Source organism: Haliotis rubra, unplaced genomic scaffold (assembly GCF_003918875.1).
Source record: "Haliotis rubra isolate DU_JTF1 unplaced genomic scaffold, ASM391887v1 Scf532, whole genome shotgun sequence".
NCBI lineage: Eukaryota > Metazoa > Mollusca > Gastropoda > Lepetellida > Haliotidae > Haliotis > Haliotis rubra.
This window is the reverse complement of record NW_025767227.1, coordinates 1-10,520: the sequence shown is the minus strand read 5'-3', so window position 1 is coordinate 10,520 and position 10,520 is coordinate 1.

Sequence of the window (10,520 nt, the reverse complement as noted above, 5' to 3'; positions counted from 1 at the left end):
GGATTGTCTGATCTAGGCTTGATTATTGACAGACCGCCCTCTCATAGCTGAAATATTGCTGAATAACACAAACAACATTCATAACATTTTAAGGCAGTGATTGACTGAGTGAGTATGGTTTTGTGGGGATTCGAACCCGGGTCTTCGACGTGACGAGCCAATGCTTTAACCAATAGGCTACCCCACTGCCCCGTTTAAAGGTAGACATGTACAACACCAGTAACGATGTACCAGATCACATCGTCTACAACTCTACCTGAGTCAAAGATAATTCTGCAATTTCCAATTGTAACGAAAATTATGTCTGGCTCAATTTCCTATTTTGCACACAGTCCTTCTTGGGACCGAGCAGTTCTGGAAATTGCAGCCCTTGACCATAGCCAGCGGGCATTGTCTGGCTGGTAGTGGACTTATTCATTCAGATTAATCAGGTTAATTCATTATAGTAATATTAAGCTTGCCTAATTTTTCACATGCCATCAACTACTGATTAATGACTTTAATAGGGATGAAATCACTAAAGGAAATGAATCACCAATATGACATATTTTTCAAAAAAGGTTAAAGTTATCTTTAAGTTGTTGTGAAGAAGTGTGTTGCTTGGGTTCTAACGCCGCCCTCACCTGTGCTACTGCTATATACCGGAAGTCTGTACATAACCTGCCCTGGACCAGACAACCTAGTGACTGACATCATGAACATCGTTCTGAGGTACGAGGCCATGCAATAATTTCACTGAGCCAAAGTATTAAGCAATGTATTGAAACAATGAGGCCATACGATAAATGCCCACGCTGCTTATTCTAATTATTTTAGCGAGAATGTATATTGATCGAAGTGCAGGCTTCCACTAGACCAAACTGCAGAATTAAAGCGTTCATACACAATTAAGAGAAACGACTGAAAACGTGATATACTGAAGGAAAAAAATAATTAAGAAATACAGTTCGCTCTACCATCATGTATAGTGTAATAAAGCACACTTTCGCCCTGAACTATCATAGTTAAAGTACGAGGACGCTTGCAATAAGGACACGGATTGGAAGTATTCCCAGACGTTGTCAGACAGTCGCAAGAACACGTGGAGGACATACTCGATACTAACTTTCTTCATTTAAACTGAAAATAATGATTCAAGCCTGTTATGTTAGACGTGATTAAAATTTGAAATTTTATGCTATCCCGTATTTTCTTCTCTCAGTATATATAAATCATTTTTTGTCAGTGGTGAGTTAGTGAGTGTGTGGGTTTCTTCATGCCCATCAGACAGTTTATGCTTGTCTCAGCACTCTTCAGCCAAAATGCTGGGCTTCAGCTTGTTTTTTTCACTGTGTTAGTATGTAAGTCCGTACAAAATATAGACATGGCATCACAACAAAGATCGAAAATATTTAATGCCATGAAAATCATTCAGAAATAAGCTTGGTTTACTTGACTTTAGTTTGGTTAGACCCCAAACTGGAAGTTTTGGGGAACGAGTGGTTCATTCTTCTTGGGTCCAGCGAGTCTTCTCTGCTGAGTTGGGTTGCAGAGCCACCTTTGACCATGTGTGTTCGAATCCCTTATCGCCCTGATTATAATCCGTATTGAGATAGGGATATAAACCAAAGTAATTTACTAACTCCCTCAAAGTAGGTGACGTCATGTCAGTGATAACAATGACCCTGCGTAGAACGTTAGATGTTCCCATTACTTGGAGTTTGGTTAAGTCTCTGCAGCTGAGGAAACATGATCCGAAGTGATGCTGATCAGGTCTCACAAGCCTGAAACCCAACGCGCTATCGTGGCAGTATTGCACTATTACTCCTTAGCCAAATGTAGAGATAACATCATTATCAGGTAATATGATACACCCGGCTGTATCACCCATACTGCATATCCTGATCATGTTGAACATCAGTGCTTGTCACCGTCCTTTAAACCATACGGTTAATAGTCATGAAGTTGGTCTATGAACATGTGGACACTGTTTCAACAGCTGGGTAATCCTTGTTTGTTTTCAGCAACCTGACACATTCTGTGTCTAGTTCCACATTGATAAGAATCTCTGGAGGGTGGGAGTTGTCATACCAATTACTGGATAACGCTTTACTGCTGCTGAGAGATCTTAAAAGATAGGGACTTTTGTAACATTTGACCTAGGACTACTATGATAGTTGTACATTTAGAATTACTCGACTTTAGAATTACTCCCCAATACCTAACACCATCGGACGTTTGGACATGGACGGATTTGGCGGGATTCTATTGGGAAACCAGTCTACTAAGTATTGGGGTGTGGCTTTTAGTAGCAAGGTAATCTCCAATCAAATGCATACTGTGTAACAGTGTTAAGAGTTATAGACCTTTAGTTGTGGTGCTGACTAGTGTAGTGTCATGACGAGCAAGCGTGACAACTGGGATGTTGAGTCCATGTACAATGAAACAACAGTCTTTACTTCTCAGTTCACGATCAGATAATTAATATAGACAATAAAGAGCCACGAAGGAAGAACCCGTCCTTGCCAGACACCTCATCCAACAGGGAAACTACGTGACATTTCACCACAGTATGTGGCATGCGAAGAGCTGTTGCTGAATAACGTTGATGCAGGAGATTCCACATAGCTCCGTATATCAGTCCCCACACATACAGGCCAACTAATAGTTTGTCTCACAGAGTCCCAGTCCCTGAACCACATTACTTTCCCTACAGCCAAGCCCTCTCTGCAGTGCTAAAGCTCTAAATAAAGCAGTCCTTGATTTCCTCTGGTCTGAATCTCTGGTCTACCTGGGGCTCCTTTTCAATTTAAATGGGCTTGTTTGTAACTATCAGAAGTACATATATTCAGATTAAGCGTTAGTCTAGCCAACTAACTCATTTCCGGTTGTAGCTCGCTCGGTACAATCACATTACTGAACTACAAAAATCAGATACGGATAACCTCCACTGCTCAATCATTAGCCCACAAAAGGCATAAAATTTCCCATTGGATTAGCAGTACTACTTTTTATAGCAAAACGTATTGGAGCGCTTGGAATACTCCGTGGAATGAAAAACTGCAGGATTAACTCGGAGAACTGCACTGTACAGCAGATGTTCATGGTTCTATCAGACCGTGGTCCCAGTATATAGTGATGGGGGCAGATGTTCGTGGTTCTGTCAGGCCGTGGTCCCAGTATATAGTGATGGCAGCAGATGTTCATGGTTCTATCAGGCCGTTGTCCCAGTATATAGTGATGACAGCAGATGTTCGTGGTTCTGTCAGGCCGTGGTCCCAGTATATAGTGATGGCAGCAGATGTTCATGGTTCTATCAGGCCGTGGTCCCAGTATATAGTGATGGCAGCAGATGTTCATGGTTCTATCAGGCCGTGGTCCCAGTATATAGTGATGGGGGCAGATGTTCATGGTTCTATCAGGCCGTGGTCCCAGTATATAGTGATGGCGGCAGATGTTCATGGTTCTATCAGACCGTGGTCCCAGTATATAGTGATGGGGGCAGATGTTCGTGGTTCTGTCAGGCCGTGGTCCCAGTATATGGTGATGGCAGCAGATGTTCATGGTTCTATCAGGCCGTTGTCCCAGTATATAGTGATGGGGGCAGATGTTCATGGTTCTATCAGGCCGTGGTCCCAGTATATAGTGATGACAGCAGATGTTCATGGTTCTGTCAGGCCGTTGTCCCAGTATATAGTGATGGCGGCAGATGTTCGTGGTTCTGTCAGGCCGTGGTCCCAGTACAGGGTGATGGCGGCAGATGTTCATGGTTCTATCAGGCCGTGGTCCCAGTACAGGGTGATGGCAGCAGATGTTCGTGGTTCTGTCAGGCCGTGGTCCCAGTACAGGGTGATGGCAGCAGATGTTCGTGGTTCTGTCAGGCCGTGGTCCCAGTACAGGGTGATGGCAGCAGATGTTCGTGGTTCTATCAGACCGTGGTCCCAGTACAGGGTGATGACAGCAGATGTTCATGGTTCTATCAGGCCGTGGTCCCAGTACAGGGTGATGGCAGCAGATGTTCGTGGTTCTGTCAGGCCGTGGTCCCAGTATATAGTGATGGCAGCAGATGTTCGTGGTTCTGTCAGGCCGTGGTCCCAGTATATAGTGATGGGGGCAGATGTTCATGGTTCTGTCAGGCCGTGGTCCCAGTATATAGTGATGGCAGCAGATGTTCATGGTTCTATCAGGCCGTGGTCCCAGTATATAGTGATGGCGGCAGATGTTCATGGTTCTATCAGGCCGTGGTCCCAGTATATAGTGATGGCAGCAGATGTTCATGGTTCTATCAGGCCGTGGTCCCAGTATATAGTGATGGCAGCAGATGTTCATGGTTCTATCAGGCCGTGGTCCCAGTATATAGTGATGGCAGCAGATGTTCATGGTTCTATCAGGCCGTGGTCCCAGTATATAGTGATGGGGGCAGATGTTCATGGTTCTATCAGGCCGTGGTCCCAGTATATAGTGATGGCAGCAGATGTTCATGGTTCTATCAGGCCGTGGTCCCAGTATATAGTGATGGCAGCAGATGTTCATGGTTCTATCAGGCCGTGGTCCCAGTATATAGTGATGGCAGCAGATGTTCATGGTTCTATCAGACCGTGGTCCCAGTATATAGTGATGGGGGAAGATGTTCATGGTTCTATCAGGCCGTGGTCCCAGTATATAGTGATGGCAGCAGATGTTCATGGTTCTATCAGACCGTGGTCCCAGTATATAGTGATGGCAGCAGATGTTGATGATGTTCTATCAGGCCGTGGTCCCAGTATATAGTGATGGCAGCAGATGTTCGTGGTTCTATCAGGCCGTGGTCCCAGTATATAGTGATGGCAGCAGATGTTCATGGTTCTATCAGACCGTGGTCCCAGTATATAGTGATGGCAGCAGATGTTCGTGGTTCTGTCAGGCCGTGGTCCCAGTATATAGTGATGGCAGCAGATGTTCATGGTTCTATCAGGCCGTGGTCCCAGTATATAGTGATGGGGGCAGATGTTCATGGTTCTGTCAGGCCGTGGTCCCAGTATATAGTGATGGCAGCAGATGTTCATGGTTCTATCAGGCCGTGGTCCCAGTATATAGTGATGGCAGCAGATGTTCGTGGTTCTGTCAGGCCGTGGTCCCAGTATATAGTGATGGCGGCAGATGTTCGTGGTTCTGTCAGGCCGTGGTCCCAGTATATAGTGATGACAGCAGATGTTCATGGTTCTATCAGGCCGTGGTCCCAGTATATAGTGATGACAGCAGATGTTCGTGGTTCTATCAGGCCGTGGTCCCAGTATATAGTGATGGCGGCAGATGTTCATGGTTCTATCAGACCGAGGTCCCAGTATAGAGTGATGGTGGCAGATGTTCATGGTTCTATCAGGCCGTGGTCCCAGTATATAGTGATGACAGCAGATGTTCATGGTTCTATCAGGCCGTGGTCCCAGTATATAGTGATGGCGGCAGATGTTCATGGTTCTATCAGGCCGTGGTCCCAGTATATAGTGATGACAGCAGATGTTCGTGGTTCTATCAGACCGTGGTCCCAGTATATAGTGATGGCGGCAGATGTTCGTGGTTCTGTCAGGCCGTGGTCCCAGTATATAGTGATGGCGGCAGATGTTCATGGTTCTGTCAGGCCGTGGTCCCAGTATATAGTGATGGCAACAGATGTTCATGGTTCTGTCAGGCCGTGGTCCCAGTATATAGTGATGGCAGCAGATGTTCATGGTTCTATCAGGCCGTGGTCCCAGTATATAGTGATGGCGGCAGATGTTCGTGGTTCTGTCAGGCCGAGGTCTTAGTATATAGTGATGGCGGCAGATGTTCGTGGTTCTGTCAGGCCGAGGTCTTAGTATATAGTGATGGCGGCAGATGTTCGTGGTTCTGTCAGGCCGAGGTCTTAGTATATAGTGATGGCAGCAGATGTTCATGGTTCTATCAGGCCGAGGTCCTAGTATATAGTAAGGGCGGCAGATGTTCGTGGTTCTGTCAGGCCGAGGTCTTAGTATATAGTGATGGCGGCAGATGTTCATGGTTCTATCAGGCCGAGGTCCTAGTATATAGTGATGGCGGCAGATGTTCGTGGTTCTGTCAGGCCGTGGTCCCAGTATATAGTGATGGCAGCAGATGTTCATGGTTCTATCAGACCGTGGTCCCAGTATATAGTGATGGCGGCAGATGTTCATGGTTCTATCAGGCCGAGGTCCTAGTATATAGTGATGGCGGCAGATGTTCGTGGTTCTGTCAGGCCGAGGTCCTAGTATATAGTGATGGCGGCAGATGTTCATGGTTCTATCAGGCCGAGGTCCTAGTATATAGTGATGGCGGCAGATGTTCGTGGTTCTGTCAGGCCGAGGTCTTAGTATATAGTGATGGCAGCAGATGTTCATGGTTCTATCAGGCCGAGGTCCTAGTATACAGGGATAGCCGCATATGTTCATGGTTCTAATAGGCTGGCTTTGTGGATTTAAGATCGAACTGAATAATCAGGAAACTTAATAGTGACAAAATGGAAGTCGGTAATATACTGAGTCAAAAAAGAAACTTCACATTCCTTCTTCAGGGCACTATAAAAGAACAAGAGATGGTAAGATGGTTAAATTGTTATTATTTCATTGCTGAGATCTGTGTGATGTACTCGATACACTGACAGTGCCATAATCAGTTCCATTAGGCTACACCGCCGTTCCAAAACATGGGTATACAGAAAGTCAAGTCACAAGAATAAAATGCGAAATTTCTCAGTTCAATATCGTGTGTGGCCGCCCCGCGCATTTACCACTGCCAAACACCGTCTCCTCATCGACTGCCTGATGCTTGTGAACACGTAGTTGGGGAATTTGCGCCATTGCTCTTGCAAGGCAGCGCCAAGTTCCTGCAAATGCTGAGGTTGGTTCCTAAGACCACGAAGCCTTCTCCCAAGTGCATCACAAACGTGCTCTATTGGATTAAGGTCAGGGGACCTCCATGGCCAGTCCATGACGTTGACTCCAGCGTTTTGAAGGAAATTTCGTGTCAACATCGCGGTATGCGGCCGAGCATTATCATGCTGGAACTGTAGACCTGGGCCATGAGCCGCCATGAAAGGAACGAGTTCAGGGGTGAGCACCTGGTCGCGGTAAGCAGCAGCTGTGAGGTTTCCACGGATGACCAGAAGTCGGGAACGGTTTTTCCCACAGAAAGCACCCCACACCATGCAACTTCCGCCCCCGAATCTGTCGACTCCCTGTACACAACATTGGGCATACCGTTCACGACATCGTCTCCAGACTCTCTATATTCCTGCCGTCCGCGAATCTGAGGGTAAACCTGGATTCATCGCTAAAGACGACCCGATTCCAGTCTCTCTGGGTCCATCGGAGGTGACGTTGGGCCCACAGCAGACGTTGACGTTGATGAAACGGCGTCAATATTAGCCCACGATATGGAAGTCGAGAATGGAGATTGGCAGCCCGCAACCGATTTCGAATGGTCTGTGAGGACAGTCCACCTCTAAACATCTCAGCCCTGGTGTGTGCACATGTAGCCGGCAGAAATCTGTCACGTAGGTGACGTAGGACGATTTGACGGTCTTCTGCTGGTGACGTCACACGTGGATGACCCGACCTTGGGCGATCAGAAGTGGTGGCAGTTTGTTGTAGACGACCTCGCAAGTCATACACAGTACGACGGCTGTATCCCATTGCTCTTGCGACGTCAATAACTGACCTTCACGCTTGCAACATGCCAACGGCACGTTCACGTTGCACATTTGACAATCGTGGCATTTCAAGTACCGTTAGAACTGTGGTTTAAAAGTGTTTTTTCAATTCTTGATCACGTGATCGACTGCACGTGCAAAACCTGATTTGGCACTAACGTCATTTACACGACGAATGGATGGGTTTGAGTGGGTTTTGCTAACGTTTTTCTAGAGTCGAAAGATAGGGATCCCATTTCGGATACATAGATGTATCATCAGAGAAAAATTATTCATTATTTTTCAAATTACATTTTGTGAAGTTTCTTTTTTGACTCAGTATACAATTTTGCCATAGAACGTATTCTCAACATCTTTTGCGTTAGTTTCGAATATAGGTCCACCTTTCAGTTTCATTAAGGGAAACAGTCACGAAACGATTCACAGACTGTTGTCATAAGGAAATATTTATTGCCTCCTGGCATCAGGAAACAGCGAATTGATGTATGTATATAACATTCTAAGATGCCTAGCGGTTAGAACAATCGAAAAAAAGACAACATTATCAGAAAATAAAGGTATAGTTTTTTGATGACGTAAAAATTGAATGACGTTATCCCGTCACTGCGCCATTCTAGTGTGCCCCCTCGTAATGGAACTATTTTACATTACGTCACAATGTAAGCGACGTCACGATGCATGTCAGTTGTCATCGCCTCGTACGGCCTCCTACAGTAAACTACACCGTTGCATCACGTTTCTTGGTTTGCTGTTGCTTCACGCAGCTAACATCACTGGTGGAAACATTACGTTTATGTTTTACGACGGTTAAAATGTGTCATTTCGACTCACAAGTTTTCAGCGACACGGTAACGTTCGTAATGTTTACATTCCCACAATGCAACTTCCTCTGGATGTACTGATCTAAACGTACGCTGATAGTAGAAATGCAAAGTTCATATTGCCCCATATGGTTTACGTTAATCACAGATGTAATTAAAATGATTCAGAGAAGATATTTAATCCGAACGTAAACCGTCATCAAACTGTTATCATTTGCTTTTTTTCTGGTAACGTTCGTCTTAACGTAGGGGGCAAACACATCAATAGGACAGCGCGCCAGTTAGCCCTGTGCGAGGATTCTTAATTTAGGTCACCGACACCGTCGTTTGGTTTCTGCCTTAAATTAATCGTAATTATCTTTAGAAAGTATTAAATTTGGCATCTTAGAAAATAAATACACTTCGCCCTACCACCATGTATAGTGTAATAAAACACACTTTCGCCCTGAACTATTATAACGTTAAAGCACTCGGACGCAAGCGTCCTCGTGCTTTAACTATAATAGTTCAGGGCAAAAGTGTGTTTTATTACACTATACATGGTGGTAGAGCGAAGTGTATTTCTTAATTAAAATGTTGAGTGTGTTCGGAGGTCATACTCTCGTTCCAGTGCCGTCAGTCGTAACTGTACACTGTAAAAAAATCCCTGTAATTTCTACGGTTGGACCGACGTGAAATATTCACGTTTGTCGCTGTAAACGAAAATAACGTCGAAATGCACGTAAGCGTTGCATCGTGGGAGACAAATTCGGGTTATCGCGCTCGTACATATTGTACAGCTAAGAAGTTGGCAACCGCGGGAGCTCAAAATTCATTATGATTAGCAGGTAAAGGCATAGGGCGTGACAGGGAGAGACTTTCCATGGGGCAGTTGTACAATTTATGGAATATTTGTTATGTATTGTCGAATATTTTATCTGTTTTTGTTCAACAATTTGATAGTTGTACAATTCATCAGTTCCGTGCAGATAGTGGCCACTATATCGTCATGTATCGATGCAAACACTGTTCATACTTATCTAGTACTCAAAGAAATTATGCTGCCCACTACCAGTACCATCGCAATGATGGCAATGTCAGATTCCCTTGCTGTTACGGCGAATGTAGACGCGATTTTAATACCTATTCATCGTTCAAATCACATGTAGTTAGAGATCACTTACACCCTGGACAGAATGTGCAGCGGAGTGACACTGAGATTATGCAAGGAAATGTACTTGCCTGCAGTATCTTTGATTGTTGAGAAAGGTTTACGAAATTTCACGATTTCATAAAACATTTGAAACTTCATATTGCAAAGCACGATCGTGTTGGATGTCCCTACAAACAGTGTAATTCGTGCTTCACCAAAGTGTCTACCTTTACAAGTCACTTATCTAGAAAGCATAGGTCACAAAGTTTGGAACATCTGGAAAATGATTTCATTGTGTCATTGATAGATGGTAACACAAGTTCTGTGAGTATGGTAGTTGATTCAGGCCTAAACATGTTAGATGGAGGAACCAACCCTTCTGATGAAATAACTGACATGAATAAAGAATTTGAACCAGAGGTCACTGATGACACATGAAACTGCAGAGTAAGAATCTTTTGCCAGTTAGTACCTTACAACAAATTGTTACTGAATTCCAGGAAATGCATAATGCAAGCCAGTCCATTCGTAAACACAATGTCACTGAGAAAATGAAAAAAATAGGACTGCCAGAGGAGGTGATGGGTGAAATTATTGATGAAATAACTGTCAGTGATATATTCTCATCATGCAATGAAGGACCTTTGAAAACAAACCAGAAAAGAAACACCTTTTATAAACAAAACTTTGCCCATGTTGAACCAACAGAGGTTTATCTTGGTTTTGATAACAATGAGAAGGCATCCTCATACCAGTATGTGTCAATTAAGGACACAATTAAAATGTTGTATCAGCATTTTCCAGATAGTTTTAATTTTGAACCATCAAACATTGAACATATACTCAGAGATGTGCATGATGGGAAAGTCTACAAGTCAAATACCCTTTGAGTAGGAGGGAAAAACAT